Below are 23,196 nucleotides of genomic sequence, written 5' to 3' on the forward strand. Positions count from 1 at the left end.
AGTTAAAAACTTAACCATAATTCTCCTGAGTAGGGAAGTGGTGGGCAGAGGCAACGAAACCAAAGCATGGATTTGAGCAACTGTGGGCTGTTGACTTTATGCTCGTCTTTCAGAAAGGGAGCTCTCAAAACAGTGTGGCCATTCTGCAAACAGTGTGCGCTTCATGGAAGCCCGGCTGGCTTCACGCCTGCCTTTCTTCAGGCCACAATGATCCTAATCAGCAATGTCTTTGTGTCGTGATGCAGAAAGTTGGCAAGTATGCACAGGCGTAATGCTGAAGGGCAACTTCTAAGTGGGGGAGGGGATCGAGAAGGAATCAAAGCCCTGCATGGTGACTGCTACTCTCTGACATTGGCTCATTGCAAGAGTCCCCTCACTGCTTGTTGTCCTTCTGAAAGTGAGTATGGCATATTATTTTCAGGAATAAATTGAAACTTCTTTTGTTTCTAAAGTATATATAAAATAGAAACCTGTGTTACTTGACTTCTTTGCTTGTGTTTTGAATACTTCTAGAGGCATTCTACTGTAATTAGGAAAATGACCAAAGTCTCTAAAGATGGAACTGTGCTAATGATAAAAACTTTTGATGTCAAATCCACTATTAGAATAGAGCACTAAAGGTTTTACAGGTTTTCAACACAGTAAATGCTGTTGATTGCTTATTGCACAAAGAATCTTCCTTGTTTCTTTTTCTCCTTTTCTCCCACCTAGTCATAAGCCTGAGAAAGGCTGATTCCAGTTTCCATGAGTAGCCTAAGCCTAATTGGTCTATACAATGTCTCCACTGTCAGTAACAGACCCAGGAGTGGCCATGTGGTTCAGTTATGGCCAATGAGGGGGGTGTGTGTGTGTGTGTGTGTGTGTGTGTGTGTATGTGTTTGTGTGAGTGTGTGTCTATATGTGAGTGCATATGTGTTTGTATATGTGTCTGTATCTTTGTGTGAATGTGTGTTGTATGTCTTTGTGTAAGTGTGTATGTGTCTATGTGTGTATGAGTATGTCAATGTGTATGATTATCTCTGTGAGTCTGCGTTTGTGTGTGTGTGTCTGTATATGAGTGTGTATCTATGTGTGAGTGTGTTTGCGTATGTGTGCCTGTACCTGTGTATGTGTTTGTGTCTGTGTGTATCTGTTTGTGTGAGTGTATGTGTCACATGTGTATGTGAGCGTGTGTGTCACATGGGTGCTAGGATCTAAACTCTTGGATCCTCATGATTGAGGAATAAGCACTCTTAACCACTAAGACATCTGTCCAAGCCCACAGTTAGTTTTTAGAGAAGTAGACATTTTAATTTTAGATAACCAGAGGCTCACCCACACTTTTAAGAAGTACCATAGCCATTTTAGATCTCTGTGGAATGAGAAATGTGTCTGAGGAACACCACCACAACTTTTGAAGATAGGAATGCTTCAGGGTCAACTTTCTGACGGCCCTTTCATGTTTAACCTTTGAGGTTGCTGACTACCTGCACCATAACCAGTTAGCAATGACGTTGCTTCCTTAAGAGCTAGAAATAGATTATCTGTAGGCACCACTTTTATACTCTTGGACTGTGGTCAAATGTGCTGGCTTTCTTGTTGATAAGCAGTCATTATCGGCTATAACCACTCTTACAGCCTGCAATGCACAATGTCCACACATAAATTTCATGGACTGTTTAAGGATCACATGACATATGAAATAGCTCCCATATAAACTGTTAGGTAAATTATAACATATAACTATTTTGAATTTTTAAGACATATAACTTGCTCTTGTCTAAGAAGTCACTGTCAGATTTTAAGCTCAAGACAAAATTTTAAACTTCCATGTAGAGTAACAAGATTGTTTTCTTTCTATAGGTCTGATGCACACGTGTACATGCAAACACATGCTAGGAACTTTTCATAGTACTTTACAGTCTGTAGAAGATTTCCTAGATGTTCTCAAATACTCTAAATTGACAATGGAATTTACACATGCTGGCTTTGTATGATACAGGCTGACATTTAACCTGATTTCAGCACAATGCTCGCTAGTGATTTTTCACAAATCCTGTTTTCCCTTGCAGGATATACACATTAGAAAAGAGATTTTCTTTTCCTCCTTTTTTTTTCTTTTGCTTTTTCTTGAGATAGAGTCTCACCGTGCAGCTTTGCTGTCTTGGAACTCACAGAAATCTTCTTGCCTCCTCTTCCTGAATGCTGGGGTTAAAGGTGTGCCAGTATTGCTCACGAGAGATTTTATACGCAGTTAGTTATATTAATAATGTGATACATACTGAATTATCAAAAGCTATGCTCAGTGATAGATTATAACCTTTAATTAAGGTTCTTAAGACCAAGAGATTACAAATGCAGCTTTACATTTCTAACACAATGAATTTAGACCAGCTACACAGTCTCCTAAAAACATTCCTTGTCTATGGAATGGGGATAATATTCACTCAACTAGAATATTATAGCATTGAGTTTGTTTCTTCTCATTAAACTAAATTTCATAGTTTAGTAAATGAATTATGACCACAGAAAACAGAACCGTAACTATAGCAGAAATCTTGACTTTGTGAACCCTGGGACAGGCACAATGGCTCACACCTATAATTTTCACATTTGCGAGGCAAAGCAGAAGGGTCTGGAGTTCGAAGCCAGTCTGGGCTCACAGTTCAGGCTGTGCAATAAGACTATGTCTTAAGAAACATTTTTTAAAAATTAAGACTCATAGGCAGATTGAGAATGTGGTTCTGCAGATAAAGCACTGGCTGCAAGTGGGGAGATGAGGTTTTAGAGACTCAGCACATAGAATCCAGGCAGGGATCCTCAGGACAAGCTGTTTGGTTGAACTTGCTGGAACTGGCAAGCACTAGGTTCAGAGAGAGATCTTGCCACAGTGAAGAGCCATCAAAGAAAATTCCCAGTGTCACCATCAGGCCTCTACATGCATACACATACACATGTACATACACACATGCACACACATACATACTTACATGCAAACAAAATTACAAAAAGAATCATAGATGTGAGACCAGTCTGTGATACTCAAGGGTTTGTTCAGTGCTAGGCACAGTGATGATACCTCGAAATAGCCCAGACAGTGCTCACTGATAATTCTCACTATCTGCTTGGCACAGCTTCCTCAGTAGGAGTAATGCTTTCCCTTTTCATGACTTCTCAACACAGCTTCCAGAAACCATGTGACTACCCAGAGACATAGGTCATAGGCCACAGGACAGAAGATATGGAATAATACTGTGAAAGAAATACATTTTTAATCCACCATGTATATGGGTGAGTAAGGCTCTTGTGTCTCTCCTATAGAGAAGCTTCCTTTCAAGTAAACACACTGAAAAATAAAGAGAGGAAACTTCACAAAATCAGAAGAGGATGTCAGGAAACATGGGACATGGGGTTGTTTTCTTTTCCTGAAGTGTTTTCCTAATTAATCAAATGTATTTATAACTTGTGCTGATTTCTGATTAGCCATTTATATTTATAACTCCCATTAAGGGAATGACAATTTCACTATTCCTTTTCTCAAAATGCAGCTTGCGAAATGATAAAACCATTGTCGAGAAAGGGAACCAATTTAACCTTTTCCAGTTTGTTTCCCAGAAACATTAGCATCTTGAAGTCATGTTTCTGTGATCCGAAAAAGACACTCAGGACATTTTCTTCCCTTCCTCCTTCCATAGAACCTACACTCCTTCACAGGGGTGTGAACTAGCACGCCTTACAGATGCAGCACGGATAGCCGAGCTTTTCCCTCTTAAATTCTGATTCTTGCTTCTTTTAAAGGACTTCAAACACAGAGACAAACCAACAAGTGCTGAACTCAGAAAACACACTCCCACTCTTTAAGAACTGAGCATGGAACAATCTCTTGTACTTTCCAGTGTCTGGCTGCATTCGTGTGACATGAGGGCCCTCAAGGCCTCCCTACCTGTACAGGCACACGAACACACTGCAGACAGGCAGCTTTTCCTGCCTCCCTGAGATGGGGATCTACAGCCCCGGGTAGTTCCTGAACAGCACACTTCCTCTCCGAGACTGAGGCAGTTAATCTGTGAACAAAGTTCCAGAATTCCCACCTGGCTGGAAGCCAGAACAAACATGAGCGTTGTCCTGCAGTCCTCTGCTTTGCTGCACAGATAGATAACATCAGGTTTAGGGTGGGTTTCTTTACAGCTGTCTCTGACTTAATTCATACCTCTTCCTCAAAGAATAAAGTGTAGTCCATCTTTCCAATGTTTATGATCTGAATCAAACAGATAAAAGATCGCCATGTAGCTCCATCCTGGGAGCTTCCTTTCAAGGGACAGGAAGTAGTGTCCTATTAAAAGCAGCCCCCCTTTACTCCTTAGTTAAAAACCCTAGGAAAATATTCATGGTAGACCTGTGTTGTTTTCATCTGCCCAGCATCCCTTCCTTTGGAAAAACCTCGACTTCCCTTTCTGCCAGTCACCATGTCCCACCTCCACTCCAACCACACTAGACCATGCACATAGGTCGCGTCAAGCCTAAAATTCTTTGTTACATTAAAACAATGGTGTGGAGACAGACTTTCGTTCTCTGAGGACACTAAAGAAAGGCACATCTCAGAGCAAACAGCTGCCATTGTCACACATGGAGGACAGACAGGAGACCCAGCTACAGGCGACATTAGAAAAGGGAGGCCTAAGGGCAGAGAGGAGGAGGTGGGGAGTGGGAAGAGTCGGGAGACAGGAAGGATGAGAAAAAGAAGGGGAGGAGAGAGAACAGAGGGGAGGAGAGGAAAGCAGGAAGGAGGGGGAAAGAGGAAAGGGGAGGGGAGGAAGGCAGGATGGAGGAAGAAAATGAGGGGAAGGAAGTACAGTCAGGAAATAGCAGAGTAAAGGAGGAAGAAAAGCAGGCCCAGCGTGGGGAGAGGAGCAATTCACTCTAACCTCCGAGGAACCATGATTGAAGACAGCTGAATTCTGAGCTTCCTAGTTACTTGTGTCAAAGGCTCGAATTACGGCAATTCAGCTTAATGACCTCAGCTGACTTTATTTTCAATTCTAGCATTGGGCAACACTTGATTCCATAAAATAGACTAAGCGTTCCCAGGGGCTGAGCAGAAGTCAGTGTTATAGACAAAGGAAAGCTAAAGAAAGCAGAAACAAAGGAACAGAAAATGAATTAATTTCAATACTTTCATTGTAGAGGACAAACAGGGAGTCAGGACAATAGGGCCACAGCTACTTAGTTAATATGGCGCTACTTCAGGTTACCCTCTTCAGTGAGAAGTAAGGCAGAGAGACCCTGTGGACTATAATTGGCCTATTTGGGAAAGTTGGCTATAAGAATTCTTCTATCCTGATGTCTCAGAAGGTCAGATAGGTAGCTTCATTTCAGCTGGTTAGTAAGAATGGTTAGTATGAGTGACTCCATTTTTATTTTTGATGGGAGCCATTAGCACTGCTTGAGGAGCTCAGTGTGAAACAAAAGCCTCCTCTAATGTGTGTAACACTTGAGTCATGCAGAGAAGCCTCACAGGTAAAGTACTTACTCACTTATTTCTTAATTTAACAAATGTTTGCTGCACATTCTCATGATTTAAAGCTGAAATGTCTATGCAGTCTCTGTGTAGTCCACTTGGTCTCCAGCTGGTAATGCTATTTTGGGAAGTGATGGAAAACTGAGGAAGTGGTGCCTGCATGAAGGAAGTGGGTCGCTAGGTTAAGTCCTCACTGGTATCTTGTTCCAGATCCTTCAATGTTTGTTTCTTTCCACTTCCTATATGTGTGGGGTAAGCACCATCCTCTATATGCCCTTGCCACCATGATGAAAGCCAACTATGGCTGCTATGACCCAAAGCAAATATTCTGTCCCTTAAGTTCTTTGTCCAGGTATTTTGGTCATTACTTCAGAAATCTGAGAAAACCAGTACAAGAGAAGTGGGCCCTTGCTGAGAAGACACAATTGTGTGTTGTTTTTAGGGTATTGGAACTAGTTTGTGGGAGAGATTGGAAAGGTTTAGAAAAAAGTGAGTCAGAGAAAAACCTAAGACATCATAACTAGACAGTGTTCGTGGGAGCATGGGAAGACCGGGAAGCTGGGAGAAATGTGGTCAGGAAAATCTGCATTCAGGAGGCTTTAGGTCGAAATGCAGACCTGGAGAGAGTAGAGTCTAAGTGGTCATTCCTCTTATAGCTTGGTCAATAATTTATCCATAATTCATCCATGTCCTGAGACTTTGCCTGGAGATGAATATGTAAGTAGGTGACTAATTAATTTGAAAGGAGATTTCAAGATAGGAGAGCATTCGGGTTATCTATGGATACTGTTGGCTGCTTTTAGATAAGTTGAGGGTAAGAATGGGAAACAAAATGCAGACCATAAAGATCTGAGAAACAAGTGACCTTTGGAGGTGAACAGCCAAGTGTTGGGGTTGGAACTTGAATGTGCTCGTGTGTTTAGTGCTTGGTCCCCAATTCATGGTGCACCAGTATAGCCGAAGGTTTTGACTGGGTTCCTTTTCTTTGATAGTTAAAGAATTAAAAGGCAGAAAAAAATTTTGAGCTAGACAGGTAGCAGTAGGGAGATTGTCAATCCCACTGGTGAGAAGAAGACCATTACCACAATATTTGAGCCAAATTTGAAGCGAGTTTTATTGAGTACTGACCAGGACCATAGGTAATGGCCAGGAGGGCCATAGCTGTATTCCCAGGGTATGGCAACTGGTTACATTAGCCGGGGACTTATAAAGGCGAAACCCACAAGGCTATAAGTTTCCTGCCTTTGTCCAATCAGGGGCAACCATATATCCTGACATACTTCCTGTCTATGTGTGACCAAGCACACATCCAGTGCAGTAGGGGCAGGCAACCATCTTGCTACAGAAGCACATGCCTTTTGGGAGGACTTAGAAGCAGGCAGATCTCTGTGAGTTTGAGGCCAGCCTGGTCTACAGAGCAAGTTCTAAGACTATTACACAGAGAAACTTAGTCTGGAAAACAAAAACAAAACAAAACAAAAGTTACATCTGAAACCTGTTTATCCATCAATATAAGGCAAACCTGTTTGTGAGTGCCCTTTGTCATCAGGAGACCTAAGAGCTCCCGGAAAGCAAGGCCAGATTCTCATGTATGACAGGCCTTGACCAGGCAGCTGCAACCTTGGTGGAGAAGCTGGTTGCTTGCCGCCGACAAACTGACAAAGCTACAGTTAGCTGTCAACACCATCAGAAATCTGACAAGGACAAATTATAGAAGGAAGTATAAACCAAATGGCCTCTGTGTCTACTAAAACGACAGACTTACCAGCTACCCGGATGTAACCCTAGTCCACTCCTGTGATCTCCGCGGCCTCACTGAGAGGCACAAGTTGGAGGTCTTCAGCTGCTGCACGGGACAGAACGCAGAAGGACTGAGAGATTTTCCTGTGGATGAGAAACTTGGGAAAATTAGCCTATTTTGACTGAGGCTGAATAGACAGACACCCCTAAAACACCCACAGTTTGTGCGGGGTCCTGGCAGCAGGTGAGGCATGGGGCAGATTTTCCCAGTGGTTAGCATCACTACAGTCCAGATGTGTGCCTCATCTGTGTTCTTTGAAGACCTTAGGGTTGCCTCAAGGATCTGGTATTTCCATCTATCACAGGAAGGTTTTTCCTTTGAACCTTTCAAATGTCATATGCAGCAGAACTCTGAAAAGTTGTGATGGTCACCTATTTAGCATACCTGATTTTAAATAAGCTTTACTTGTTTTTAGTTACTTGTTTTAGATTTAACCTTGAAAACGTATAGAGGAAGCTAAGTAAAGCTTATTCCTGCAATTAATTACATTGGTCCTTAGCATGACTACAAGGATAGCTCTGAACACATTAAAGAATTTGATCATTGGAAACAGATGCAGAGACCCACAGCCGAACACCAGGCAGAGTTCACGGAGTCTGGGGAGGATTGGGAAGGAGTCGAGGGAAGGACTGAGGGAGTCAGAGGGATCAAGCACACCACAAGAAGACCTACAGAGCCAACTAACCTGGGACCATGGGTGTTCACAGAGACTGAACCAACAACCAAAGAGCATGCAGGGGCTACACCTAGGCCCCCTACACATATGTAGCAAATGTGCAGCTTGGTCTTCGTGTAGGTCCCCCCAAACTGGGGGCTGTCCCTGATTCACATTCACCTTTGGGTCCCTTTCCCTTAGCTGAGCTGCCTTGCCTGGCCTCAGTGGGAGAGGATGGACTTAGTGCTGATGAGACTTGTGCCTGTCTTAGTCAGGGTTTCTATTCCTGCACAAACATCATGACCAAGAAGCAAGTTGGGGAGGAAAGGGTTTATTTGGCTTACTTCCACATGGCTGTTGATCACCAGAGGAAGTCAGGACTGGAACTCAAGCAGGTCAGGAAGCAGGAGCTGATGCAGAGGCCATGGAGGGATGTTCTTTACTGGCTTGCTTTCCTGGCTTGCTCAGCCTGCTCTCTTATAGAGCCCAAGACTTCCAGCCCAGGGATGGCACCACCCACAAGGGGCCCTAACCCCTTGATCACTAATTGAGAAAATGCCCCACAGCTGGATCTCATGGAGGCACTTCCCCAACTGAAGCTCCCTTCTGTGATAACTCCAGCCTGAGTCAAGTTGACACACAAAACTAGCCAGTACAGAGAGGATGTACTTAGTGCTGATGAGACTTGTGCCAGGGCAGGTTGGCATGGGGAGTAGGGGAGCGGGGAATGGGAGAAGCGGCTAGGAGATTAGGAGTGGAAGGAGGGAGAGGGGCTGCAATCAGGGTATAAGATGAATAAATAGGTAAATTAATGAAAAAAAAAGAATTTGACCATTATAAGGTGACTGATCATTAACTTGCATGTCTTAAATCATCCTTACTGGTTTATAAATTAGTAGCTTTTATAAAATTAAAATTTGCAATTTTATATCCTTGTTAGGTTTAGCTTCAAAAAATAAAAAACAATTTTTGAATTGAGGGACTCTTTTGGCACCAAAATAAAACCTGAAGTCATAAATATAGTCCAAAGGGAGACTGGAAACTTTACTTTCTTGGTCCTTACATGGAGTTCCATTATAGAATATCACACTTTCTTATATGATTCAACTTATCAAAATAGCTAAAGCTATTAAAAAGCTTTTTAAAAGGTAACACATTCTTAAGACCTTCATTCTCTTAGTCTGTCTCTGTCAGCCTGAATAGACCTTTGGTAAGGAGAAACATTCTATAGGCTTTTTGCAGACTGCCTAGAAAAGTGTCTGGCTGCATCATATGATGGGAAAATCCCAGTTTCTGCTTGGTGTTAGTGCTTGGTGCTCACAGCTGCAGCCAGCACTCTTTAACCTTTTACTTATATATTTTTAAGATTACATTTTAATAAATACATCGTACTCTAAAACATTTTATAAACATAAGATGTCCCATAGCCTTATAAATTTAAATATTTTTGAAGTCATTTCTTTAAAAAATATATCCAGTTTTATTTAAGTTTTTTTTTTTCAAAACTCCAAAATTTTCTTTCACAAAAAGTTTAAAATTTCTCAACGGTGCTCTCTAGCAATATCAAAACATAAATTAAGTACCTTTTTGTTTGTTTTTTTTTTTTAAATTCAAAAGGGAAAGGGCACAACCACATCTGGATAAGGCAACCACATCTGGATAAGGCAACCACATCTGGATAAGGCAAGACAAAACTTCAACAGTGAGGACAACTTAGTACTCAACATGTGGGATTCCCTCGGGAGCCTACAGGATCCTCCCTCCCAGGGGCCTGGATCACCTCTGCCTCCCCCTTCAGCAACACACACAGTCTTCGAGGCTCCAGACAGTTCCATTGCATAGCTGTCGTTCTTTCTGATGCTATCACTCGGCACAGGCATCTCCAAAACTACAAGCATCTCCAGGGCTCTCTTTAGGAATTCCAGCCCTCCTATACAGTGCCAAGCCTCAGCTGTGCTCCGTAACCCCCTCATGCCTTTAAAACCCACACCACGTGGGTGCCTCTGACATTACAAAGTTCAGCTGCCAGCACAATGTATGTTTTTACATATGAACACACGAAGGTGCACCTTAAATACATTATTAAACAAGTATTGATTTTTTTTAAAAATCGTATCTTTTATAAATCTTGTTTTTATGACTTTGTTTTCAGGCAAGAATTATTACACAAAAATCCATCCGAATCCAAAATATCTTGAAAATACTGTTGCCTCTTTAGTTGACTTATACCATGTGGTCACCTCAAATCAAGATGGCAGTGAAGTCATATTCTTTTTATGCCTTCACCTACCACAGTGCTCCACAGAGTAGGCCCTTCACCTCCCAGCACAGCACAGTACAGTACAGCTGGCTCTGGGTGTGGGGGTGGAGGGTGAGCTGGCCCTAAGGCTGTGAGTGCAGGAGAGCTGGTTCTGCCTCTTGTCTGTTGTGTGGTGGAGGAAGTGTCTTAGTTAGGGTTTTATTGCTGTGAACGGACACCATGACCAAGTCAACTCTCATAAGGACAACATTTAATTGGGCTGGCTTACAGGTTCTGAGGTTTAGTCCATTATCATCAAGGTGGGAGCATGGCAGCATCCAGGCAGGCATGATGCAGGAGGAGCGGAGAGTTCTACATCTTCTTCTGAAGGCTGCTAGGAGAAGAATGGCTTCCAGGCAGCTAGAATGAGGGTCTTAAAGCCCATGCTCACAGTGGCACACCTACTCCAAAAAGGCTGCACCTACAAATAGTGCCACTCCCTGGGCCAAGCATATTCAAACCATGACAGTAGGTAAGGGAAAGATGCCCTCCTTCTTCTCTCACCCCTTGTAATCTATGGCAGGTGGGAGAGCTGGCCCCAGGGCCATGAGGGTAGACGTATGGACCACGTGTCCTCATAACCCTTGGGAGAGAAGGCCCTACACCTCACCTGGGCAGCAGGATAGAGCTGGCCCTGGTTGTGGAGCTTGCCAGTGAGTTGGCCCCAAGGGCATGAGAGCAAGAGAGCTGGCAGGCTGACCAGCTCAGATACCTCCCAGGCTCAGAGTCAGGGATTTGAATTGACCCACCCTAATGTCTACCCCACCTATGAACTGCTGGAGTACATGAAGGGGCAGTCCTATAGATTCAAACCTACAGGATCTCCATGAAATAGGGCAACAACAGGATGTCTGCAAGGAGTCCCAATGAGGTTCAGTAATGATGGTGTAGTAGAAGCCAGAGGCCTAGTATCAGACCAACAAGTCATTGCAATGCACATTTGCAAGCAAAGAATTGTGGGCAAAAGGGTATGCTGTGGACACACTGTATCACACTGCAGCCTCTACAACAAGATTTTTTCCCCCTCTGTTGGGGGGAAAGGTTGCAAGGGTGGAAGGTGAGTGCTAATGGAGGGGTGCATGATACGGAATTCACAAAGAAGCAATAACAAGTTTAAAACATTAACTTAAAACTTGTAAGACTGAGGGTTGATAATTAAAAATCTATATGCAAGTAATCTTAAAGGAACTATGTGGTGTGACACCATCTTGGGATGTAAACAACATATGGCTTGCTGCCATCTTAATTCATGGCCCCAAAGGATGGAGGCAAACACATGACTAGCAGCCAGTTTTACTAAGGTTATAGAGATCCAGTGGCTAAGAATGCAGGTCTTAAGAATGTATTTCCTTTTTAAAAAACTTTGTTAAACTTTAGGTGTCTTGATAAGTTGAGTCACACAAGAAAGTGTGATATTCTGTGATGAACCAGGAGGGTAAAGTTTCCAGTCTCCCTGTGGATTGTATTTATGATTAAGTTTTATTTTGGTGCTAAAAGAGACTCAATTCAAAAATTGTGGTTTTGTTTGTTTGTTTGTTTGTTTGTTTTTGTTTTTGAGGCTAAACCTAACAAGGATAAAAGTGCACCTTCTAATTTTACAAAAGCTACACTTTTACAGTTTTATGGTTCTCCCACTCTCATGACCCTGGGGCCAGCTCTCCCACCTGCCATGGATGACAGGGGAGGAGGGCATCTTTCCCTTACCTCCTCCACCACACAACAGACAAGAGGAAGGACCAGCTCTCCTGCACTCACAGCCTCAGGGCTGGCTCACCTTCAACCCCCACATCCAAGGCCAGCTCTACTGTGCTGTGCAGGTGAGGTGAAGGGCCCACTCTCTGAGCACTGCAGCAGGTGAGAGCAGCATTCCCACTCTGATGACCTCCAAGGATGGGGTGGGAGATGAGGCAGTTCTCCTACCTGCCATAGACTGCAAGGGATGAGAGGCAGGGACAACTCGCCTGCTCTCATGACCTCATGGCCAGGTCTCCCACCTACCACCAGTGGGGAGTGGGGAGAGGCAAGATTAAGTTAACTTTTTTTTGTTACAGATTTTTAAACATACCCAATAAACTTACAAATACTGAGGTACAGAAAGTTCATATAATAGACTTGTAAATCATATAAGATTCATATCTTACATGATTTCTTATATCTTATCTTATATTCTCATATCTTATATGAACCATAAGAGGTTTTAGCAAAAGTTTTAGACAATTAAACGAAAGCAGTGCTCTACCTTCTTGGCTCTTTTGCTTTGCTCTCTTTTCCCTGTCACAAAATTAGATGGCTCAGCTGACAGGACAGAGAAGAAATTTTAAATATGCATGCTTGCATCCAGAGAAGGTTGAGACATAACCCAATGTGAGAGCCAGATTTTCAATAAAGCAGAATAGCATAAAACAATATTAATATTATCCACACCCGAAAGACATCTGAATCCCTACTACAGAGACCAGAAAGTTCCAGAGATAAGAAATTCTGAGCCCTGGCCATCAAAGCAGCCATGGCAAATGGTGGTGGCAGTGGCTGCTGGCAGTGACTGGTAGCTGCTGGTGGCAGAGACAGTAAGAACAAACCAATAAACACAGAACATAGAATGCTCACGCAGTCAGAAGAGATTGGTCAAAAACAAAACACGTGGTGGCCACCTTCATTCATACACTTATCTGAGCCGGACTGATTTCCATCTTGGCTCCCAGTACCTAAACAACCAGAACGAAGCGGCGCGGTGAGACATCTTGTTCTCTGCCCTGGATGAGATGCTGTGGATCCTGTCGTCCCAGATCTAGATCCCAACAGAACCAGATGTCACCGAAAATTACTTTGACTTAGTAGGGCAGGCCTCCACGGGCTTGCTGCTTTTCTCAGCAGTTCACTTCTGAGAGTCTGTAAAATCGAAAGCGTACCTCTGAGCATTGGAACTCTCAAGGGGCTCACCTCCTGAGAGGGTCCTTCAGCACTGGGGTCCTGGAGTGAAGCTCCAGGTCTAGAATTTGGGTAACTGGTCTGATCTCAATGGCGGGCTCCCAGAAAACATCACTCCCAGCAGATGAGAATCAGACCACAATTTCTGAGCCAAGTTTTTGAAGTAAGTTTTATTAAGTACTGGCTAGGACCCTTGATAATGGCCAGGTCAATACCTGGATTCCCAGAGTGTGGTACCAAATTACATTAGGGGCTTGTATAGATAAAACCCATAAGGCTATGTGCTTCCTACCTTTGTCCAGTCAGGGACAAGCATACATCTTGATGCATTTCCTGCCTACATACCTCCTGCCTATGTGTGATCAAGCACACATCTTGTGCAGTTGGAGCAACCAAACTTTTTTACAGAAGCAAAAACCCCAGGTTTGTTATCTTGCATGAGCAACCTCCAGCACTCTAGGAGTTATCTATCCTTGGGCAAGTGGGGTTTACAGGTTAGAGATATTTTCATTTTATAGATTTTTTAATCACAGCAATTAAAACTTAAAACATAACTTCAGCCATCACAAAATCTTGAACACAGCAAACAGGAGCAGATAGAATCAGCAGTTGATAATGGTTTGTTTTGGAAGTGAGGAAAGACACGCATGCAACAGGCACACAGAAAAAAAAAGACCATCTGCTAAGCAGAGGGGGAACTTGGGAAGCCAAAAATCCAGCCCCTTCTCTAGGATTTTTTTTCAGTCTCTGAAGGGTTTTCCCCCTTAATTTAAGGTTAGATCGTGGGCTCTAAGTAAATGAGCTGGGTCAGTGAGGTGTGACATTGCAAGTTATATTGGTCAACACTTGCTTCCTCACTCTCTGCTTCCTGTCTTCTATAAAGCAAATACTTCTTCCAGTCTGTATTCCTGCTGTCCTGCTGTCCTTCTGCCCCAGTGTATGAGTCCAAGCTGCTATAGACTTGACCTTCTGAAACCATGCATCCAAACAGATCTTTTTTCCTTTACGGTGTTTTATCAGGTTTCTTAATCACAGCTATGTTAGATTTAGAGGCAGCAGAAAGAGACAGAAGGCAGAAAGAGACCAGAGTGTGACCTCAGATGAGACTGTGTTCATAAGGACACACAAAGAAGGGAGAGAGCCTGCAAGGGGGAAAGCTAACTGGGACATTTTACGGAGGCTTGGGAGTGGTGACGTCAATCAGTTGTGGGGCTACATGCTGGTCTGGGGTCTCTCGTTACTGGAATAGTTTGCTTCAAACTGTCTGGGAGATAGGTTCCTCTTCAGGTGTTTCTGAGCTGAGCAGGGTTGAACAAAGCCAGCAGTAATTACCTAGAAAGCCTGTTTCTACAGCACTCTATCAATCTGTACAAACATGACTAACACATAGGCCTACTATTCACCATGTGCTGAGTGCATAGAAGGAGAGGGACTTTGGTTTTGCCTGTGATTAAGAAAGAAAGAAAGGAAAGAAGAAAGGAAGAAAGAAAGAGAGAGAGAGAAAGAAATAGAGAAAGGAAGAGAGAGAGAGAGAGAGAGAGAGAGAGAGAGAAAGAGAGTTTGAGATATACTAAATTTAAAGGTCAAAGATAAAATGAGCAAAAGATGTGAGGGGTGAACTAGTTAATACTCGTTGAGAAAAACAACTGAAAGATTGTGTTGCAACTTTGACGTAAATCCCCTTACAGGGCAGTTGGATGGCTCTGTGGGCAAGGGTGCTTGCTGCCAAGCTTGATGACCTAAGTTTGATACTTAAGACCCAACATGAAAGAAAGGGAGAACCAACTCCTAAAAGTTGTCCTCTGGCCTCTACATATGCACTGGGACACATGTATACACAGAAAATAATGATAAATTAATAAATGTCAACAAGTTATTTCTCATTCCAGCAGAACACCAGCAGCACCCTATCCTGCTGGCTCGCAAACTTATCAGGATGGTCAACCGTAACTAATCCAGAGCTTTGGACTATTAATTATGGGTTTGCCTCCTGTCCTAAAGCTTTGTGCACTCTACCTTATCCTCCCTCCATATCTACAGACAATGTGGTTACAGTGACAAGAGATCCAGGAAGAGGTGTTTGGAACTCACATGTTAATTTCTCTTGGCACCTGAGAGAAAGGTTCAATTGGGGGTCATCAGCCAGTTTTCTACCATAGAAGGTGAGAAGGCTGGACATGCGCATTTATAACCTGTCTTACAACTTAAATTAGGTTTCATTGACTTAATTCACTTAGGAAGTATTGGAAGAAACAGCCACAATATTTCAACAAGCCTGATACTGGGCCAGCAGTAACTGCAGATAATGCAGAGCTGATCCTTGCAATAGTGCCATCTTCAATGCTGTGGTTAACTGGTTTGTTTTACTGTGGTTCTGGATCCAGAACTCCTTTTGTCCCTACCCACTGTCCACTCCTAAGTCTGATCTCTAAGCAGTTTTCACTTGACCTTTAAAAATATTCTCAGATGGGGCAAGGTAGGGGCTGGTATTTTTCATTGAGAAGATATAACTCAGAAAGATTAAGTAACGTGTTTAAAGTCAAAGACTAGAAATTGGGCCAGGCAGTGGAGGTACATACCTTCAATCCAGGCAGAGGCAGACAAAGCTCTGTGAGTTCCAGGCCAGCTAAGTTCTAGGAAAGCTAAGGCTATAAAGAGAAACCCTGTCTCAATACCACCCCCCCAAAAGATAATAAATAGCCACAGCCTATGAGGATGTGGTCTCCACTTCTATACTACCTTCATAAATCATATTTGATAATTGATCATTCCTGGTCCTTGGGGCCAAATGAAAGGGCAGGTTAGAAGCCATATCTTATGTCCTGGCAACAGTTTCCAGGGCATAAACCTTATTCATAAGTTATTTGAGGTCTATAGAGTACTTACTTAACATGTGAAATGCTCTAGGTTTTATTCCCAGAACCAAGGAAGGAAGGAAGGAAGGAAAGAAGGAAGGAAGGAAAGAAGGAAGGAAGGAAAGACATGGGAAAGGGAGGGAGGGAGGGAGGAAGAACAAAAGAACAAAAGAAAGAGACAAAGAAGCAAAGAAACAAAAAACAAACAAACCTTTAGAGTAATAAATAATGGGTAAAATATAAAATGTAAGTGCTAATCAAAGACATTGTATCTTTATAGGAGGTAAGTATCTAGATTTACCCTGAGACATAGTCATCCTTCTCTCTGGGGCTTATTTTAGTAGATACTATATGAGAAGTCCTGAAACAAACATCAGCCAGTCCCTAAGCTATTGTTCCAATTTGCTAAATGTCCTCATTTAATTTAGTAAACAACACATTTAACCTCAGATATCTGATCTATAAGTACATACATAATAACATTTTCTATTTATGTCTTTAAAGCCCAGAAGTCCAGAACACCTTAATAAATGTGTAATGAACTGCATTTGACTAAAAATGGAGAAATGCAGCTGTTAACTAATGGCTGTGAAGATCCATGAAGCCTCTATTAAATGCCAGATGTCTTCTCTGATATGCGTGCTGTTCTGAGACGACGATTATGTCATGTGGTGAGAATTGTGTACGGTGATTTTTCAGGGAGGAAACAAACATATGATTTGATGAAAGGATAACCATTTTAAATTATAGTTATTAAAATTCTATAAATCCAAACCATTCCTGTTTTATAGCTCAGACAATGACTCTATTTTGAGTAGCAGACACCCAGCAGAGTTATTTTCAGGAGTTTGTACATATAATAGATTATATTTGCCCATCAAACAAATCTGTCCAGAGATTTCATTTATTTATTTTGATATTCAATCAGGCATTGTGTTAGGCATTAAGACAAAAATAAATACTGTACATAAATAAGGATTTATAATGTGGTATGCTATATAATAATAGAAGTATATACAGGGCTTGACATAGAAAACAAAAAATAAGCTCTGCCTCTAGGGGATGATTCTTATACCAGATATTGTTGTTGTTGCTATATTCTTCTTCTTCTTCTTCTTCTTCTTCTTCTTATTATTATTATTATTATTATTATTATTCAGTGCTGGGGATGGAACCCAGGGCTTAGGCATACTATGGAAACTCTCTACTGCTAAACCATACCCCCAGCCTCTATATATTACATTTTTAATAAAAATTTTTACACTTATTTATTAATGGGTGGAGCACATGAGTGCTATGGCACGTGGATGGAGGTTGTAGACCAACTTGTGGGATTTGGTTATCTTCTTCCATCACATGGAAGCCAAGGATCAAACTCAGGTCATTGGGCTTAGGGACAAGTGTCCTTACCCACTGAGCCATCTCATTGACCTGTGTATACTGGATCTTCAAGGATGAATCAGAATAATAAAGGGAGCATATGGGGAAAGGGAATGGAGGACTGTGTTTTAGATGAAGGGAACTGTATGTGCAAAGATGGGGTAAGCATACAGTAATTTAATAAATGCAAAATGCCCAAGGATTTTTGTGTCTATGGAATCTGACACTACAAATAACATGTTGGCTTAAACGGGTGGATGCAAAGAAACAGCGTAAAGTTTCAGACAAGATAATAACAAGGCAATATTTATAATTTGGGAAAATGACAGTGAGGTGGTGTGGAGAATAATTTGAGAGGAGAGAGAGACAAATGCCAATGGTCCTGATGAAATATAATAATAACACATGACAATAGAAATTAAGAGATTAAAAAATACCTAGGGAATGATGTCAAAGAAATTGCTAGTGAAATGGATGTGAGGGAGGATGGGGCCCCAGCCAGCAGAATGGTTACTCAAACAAGAACTGCACAGGAGAGAGAAAAAGAACAGGTGTGATGTAAATGAAAAATACACCTGGGAGCTAGTGAGGCCGCTCAGTGCTGCACAAGCCCGATGGCCCGATGGCCCAGTGTGATCCCTGGAATCCAGGTAAAGGTGAAATGAGAGGACCAGTTCCACAAAGTTGTCCTCAAACCTCCATACATGCATTGTAGCATGCATGCGTACAAGCCCCCTCCCTCCCTTCATCTCATACATGCACTGTAGAATGCATGTGTACAAGCCCCCTTCCTCCCTTCACCCCCTCAGACACACATACACACACACACACACACACACACACACACACACACACAGAAACACTAATGATAACAACAATAGTAATACGCCCATTTCAGCGAGTGTGTGTTCCAGTGGTCATGAGGTAGGTAGTAGAGCTATAAGACATGAGGTACAGATAAGTCAGGACTGACTATATGAATCTAGGTCACTGATTATCTGGTTGCTAATGACAACCATGGAATGAGTAATCCCAATAGGAAAAGAACATGTTGGAGAAATGTCCTATGTATTATCTGAAACTTCATCTTTGTCAATAATAATTATTGGAAAATCTGTTCACATTGTTCCTGGGAATATGTGGTATAGCAAGAAGCAAGGGCGTGGCCTCTAATCCCAGCTCCTGGAAGTCTTTGAAGAGTGTTAGAGAAGCCATTTAGCAGTGTCCTTCCTGTGTTTCTTACCTGTGAAATGAGAAGGTTGGATTTGGTGAATTTCTCCTCTGTAATTTTGTAACCAAGCCTCTAAATCTCATGATCTCCACATCTCCCCTGTAGGCTGCCAGGAAAACTTGAAAAAACTGGAAAATGGGCATCGAGAGAGAAACTTGGACTGCAAAGAGCCACAGACCTTGTGATTTCCCCCTGAATAATGGAAATCTGACGTTCAAAAATATTTCCTTTGTAATTTGGTGGCAGTTTTGTAGACTGTTCTGAAAATGTAAAGTTTTTTTTTTATAAACAAAATGATGCTTGATCTTGAGTATTTGGGTTTAGATCAAATAACCTCTTGAATATACATTTGAGGGAGGATGGTTACTATGTAAGATTTTCCTATTTAAAAGCTGCCCACTTACGCTTTGTGCAATATACTACTATATAGTAGTCTGACTATATTTGCCCCTTCTGGCCAGTTATGACTGCCTACAAGTAATACAGGAATAGGCGGTATCCACTGTAATTATATTCCATTGAGTTGTATGGTCTCCTAATAGCCAGCAGTCTAGATGACTATGCAGAAAGATCTTGATGCTAGATAGACACCTAGGTGCTGAGCTAGCTCCAAACCAGATGTTCAGAGAGCTGTTTCTCTTGGATTCCCTCAAACTATGAGGGCTAATGGGTTATGAGAACCACAGAAACATAGACCATAGTTCAACTGACAAGCAAAGCATCCATAGAAGATACCTACTGTGTGTGATAAAGCCCAGGAAGGAAACAGTTCTGCGCATTGTTTAATGGTTTTTAACTGAGATATAGTCCAGCCATGTCTTCACACTTAGCCTCTATATTAAGATTATTCTCTGAACAAGCATCAGAAATTATGTAACTCATGTCAGAGAAAAAAAATGCAAGGCAAGGTCTGAGGCCCAAGGTTGTGTTCTGACATCACAGGAGCATTGTGGCACCTGTGCTGCTGCTCACGAACGCATACACACATGCACATGCACACATACACACATCACACACAAACACATGCACACATACACAAACACACACACATAAACACAGACCCATACACGCACAAACATATACACACATGAACACATACACTTATACACAAAAGCAAACACACTGCCACACACACACACACATACACACCTACATGAACACATACAGACACATAGACACACAAATACATGCACACACAAAGAGAGAGAATGGAAGAGAAAATAAAAGCAAGAAAATCATAAAATGTTTTAGAATAAACACAAGAAATACGTAAGGCTTACATGAAGAAAACGTCCAAGTACTACTGTGAGACATAAAGACCAGCTAAGTGAATGGATTATATCTTCTAAGAAATGCAGTACATGATAACTGAAATAGGAGACAAGGTAGTAAGCAGAATACCATGCTCTTTAACAAACTGGAAAGAAAAATGAGAATATGTGTATTTATTGGTGTGTTTAAAAAAACTTGGAAAAGATCCCTAAAAACCCTACCTGCAGAGGACACTGAGCAGACAGAAGCTGAGAATAGCAAATGGCGATGTTTATACCCAGAATGTTCATGCATTGGATCCACCTAACTCTCCTCAATTATGCTGCAAGGTCACAATGCATCCAATGACTGTACAATTATTTTTCTAATCAGACTCCAGCAGGTGGTTTGCCGCTGTCTCCAGTCTTTTGCTAGCTTGATCAGTTCTGCAGTCAGTCATGTGGTGGTAATTGTGGTTGTTAAGAGTCGATTGAGAGATTCCTAGAAAGTTAGTAAAACACATTTCTGGGTGTGTCTGAGGGTGTGTTTCCAAAGTACATTAGCAAGTGACAAGTGAATTGAGTGAGAAAAACCTGCCATTACTGTGGTTGGCACCTGCCAATAAGTTGCCCTATGAGACAGTAGCAGAAGACCCTTTTACAGGGTTACTTGGCTCTTCTATTTAAAATCCATCTTTATTCCATCTATTTATTTAGTGTGTCTAAAGGGGGATGGGCTGGCATGCACAATCCACAGCATGTGTGTGGAGATCAGAGGACAACTTGCAGAAATCAGACCCTGGGCGTCAAAGTCCAGTGGTCAGGCTCAGTATCTTGGGATTTTACCCTCTGAGCTATCTCTCCAGCCCTGCTTGGCTTCTTTTGAGCTCTTCAAATTTGTTTTGTTTGTCTTGAAGCCTTTTCGGTCTGGTGTTTTATTTCATTGTTGGTTTTTGCTGCCCTTGATTTTTGGAGACAAACTTCACCTTCTTCAGCTTTTGAGCATAGTTCTGTGTGAGTAACAAACACCCCCGAGGGGCTTTGAAGCCTTCCATTTTTTTAACTGGGCCTTCCTGCTTCTTAGACTGAGAAATTGTCAGTCTCCTGAGCTCTCCAGCCTAAAGACAGCTACTATAGAACTAATCAATCTTTGATAATGTATCATGTAAAGTAATAATACATGCACACATACACACACACACACCCCAGAAAAACACCAACTAAAACATTAGCTATCCCCCCTTTTAAGTTGAATTTTTATAACCAGTGAACCTGTCAACCACAAGGAACTCCAGAAATAAAAAGGAAACTCTTTGAAATAACAGCTCTGATTCCATAAGTATTAATAGTCATGATCAAAATTTAAAAATAGAAACCATGAAAATCTCTGAAATAGCCAGGTCCAGAATTCTGGCTGTCAAGATAGCTCAATTGGTAGAGGTGTTTGCTGCACAGGCCTGGCAACCTGAGTACAGTCCCCTGAAGCCATGTAAGGGTGGAAGGAAAGAGCTGATCCCATGACCCCATGACCCCATGAGTTTTCCTTTCACCACCATTCATGTGCATTGGCATGCATACCCACAGCATACACCCATGAGGAGAGAGAGAGAGAGAGAGAGAGAGAGAGAGAGAGAGAGAGAGAGAGAAGAGAGAATTTTAGAACAGAGAATTATACATCCTCATTCTCCCCCTCTTCTCCCTTTCCCACACCCTCATCCAAATATGTGCTTCTTTTGCTAATATAGAAGGAAGCACCCTGTGTCATACGGCACTGGGAAATCTGCCCAGCAAATGCAGAGCCATGCCAGATGATATCATCCATCCAAGTTAGCACAGGACTCATAGTTGGTCTGTTTAACTGATGATGAAGGTTCCCACAGGGTCTCTCACCACAGGACCCCACTAGGCTGGTAGGTAATGGCAGTGTAACTTGCTAAGATAACCACGCTTGTTGGTTCTCCTGTAGATTCAGCGGCCTGGACTTGAAGCTTATAGCATAAGTTGTTCCCTTGTCTCAGGTGGTTTATAGATGAGCAGAAAGCTGGAACTTTCTGAAAGGCATTCTGTTCATCTATGAAAACCTCAAATCATAGGAGAGGTTACAATCTCACATACCAGTTCTCTGTAGTAATGTGGATGGTCAGAGGCTAATGGGTTTCACTTCCACCATCTGGTGAGTTAACATGACACTGAGATAAATTTTAATGAAGCCATTGATAGTAATGATACACACATTTACTTAAATAGCAAAACAAGAAGGACAAAGGGTGGTATCTCTTCCATGTCCCTTTGGGGCTGTGAATTGGTGGTCTTAGATATAGGCACCACTGACTTTCTCCTTCTTTTTTTTTTTTTTTTTTCCGAGACAGGGTTTCTCTGTATAGACCTGGCTGTCCTGGAATTCACTTTGTAGACCAGGCTGGCCTTGAACTCAGAGATCTGCCTGCCTCTGCCTCCCAAGTGCTGGGATTACAGGCGTGCGCCACCACGGCCCGGCTGACTTTCTCCTTCTAATTTGCTGTGTCTTCCTTAAGGAAAATAAAAAAGAAAACAAACAAAAACAAAAGAAAAAACCAGAAAGTTCCTTTCAAGCACTCACCAAATTTCTTCTCCAGGGACACAGTAACTCAGCCATGGCCTCTCAGGCAACAGATACAAAGCTCAGCTCATGAGGCACATTTGACTAAAACCCAACATTATGACTTAAAGTCCTAGATCCTCTAGTGTGGGTATGGACTTTTTCCAAAGTTCCCTTAATTGGATAATGCCTTTATATCTTAAATATCATTTGTGAGTCTTTCTATGTTAAATAGAATCTATTCCCCCAAAACTGTAATGCTGCTTGGCAGGCAACCCAGATTTCTAACATCCATTCCATGTTCCATATATTCTTTTGGGCTGGTGTTAACTGGTACGGTGGCTTGCCTCTGTATCTTGGACCCGACTCCGTTTTCTCTCCTCTCCCCTTGGCTGTTGTCTCCTATCTACTACTGCAAAGACTGTTTGCCTCCTACCAGCTGGCTGACTTCTCTTCCCAAAGCCATCATGCAGTGACTGCCTGGCAGATGACAGCCGCAAACCTCTGAGCAGACAAATCAGCTGCTGCCGACTGCAGATCATTAGAGGAAACCCGTCAGCTTCTTTCCTTTGGCCTTCCTATAAGGAAATATTTCCACTGATAACTAACTACTCACCAGCTGGAACCTTTATGCATATTACCAAATTAATGACATTGGCAGAGGACTCTTGAACTCTTCCCGGGGATTTTTCTTTACAACACAATTTCTTCCATATCATGCT

The 23,196-nt window shown here is 42.2% G+C and overlaps 2 long non-coding RNA genes across 4 annotated transcripts in view; one reads left to right on the forward strand and one right to left on the reverse strand.

Moving 5' to 3' along the window:
• The window catches only part of LOC116104762, a 73,706-nt gene that overhangs the window by 37,785 nt on the left and 12,725 nt on the right, over positions 1–23,196 (reverse strand). For both annotated transcript variants that reach the window (XR_004123954.1, XR_004123953.1), the window contains exon 3: positions 7,263–7,381. This is a non-coding gene — a long non-coding RNA (uncharacterized LOC116104762). The remainder of the gene's footprint in view (positions 1–7,262; positions 7,382–23,196) is intronic.
• On the forward strand, positions 108–18,944 carry LOC116104763. Of its 2 annotated transcripts, none has more exons than XR_004123956.1 (4): positions 108–397; positions 3,163–3,270; positions 16,540–16,717; positions 18,752–18,944. It is a non-coding gene; the product is annotated as an uncharacterized LOC116104763 (long non-coding RNA). The 2 variants fall into 2 exon arrangements; XR_004123955.1 differs by having other exon boundaries at positions 16,540–16,706.

The sequence above is a fragment of the Mastomys coucha genome, unplaced genomic scaffold (assembly GCF_008632895.1).
Source record: "Mastomys coucha isolate ucsf_1 unplaced genomic scaffold, UCSF_Mcou_1 pScaffold22, whole genome shotgun sequence".
NCBI lineage: Eukaryota > Metazoa > Chordata > Mammalia > Rodentia > Muridae > Mastomys > Mastomys coucha.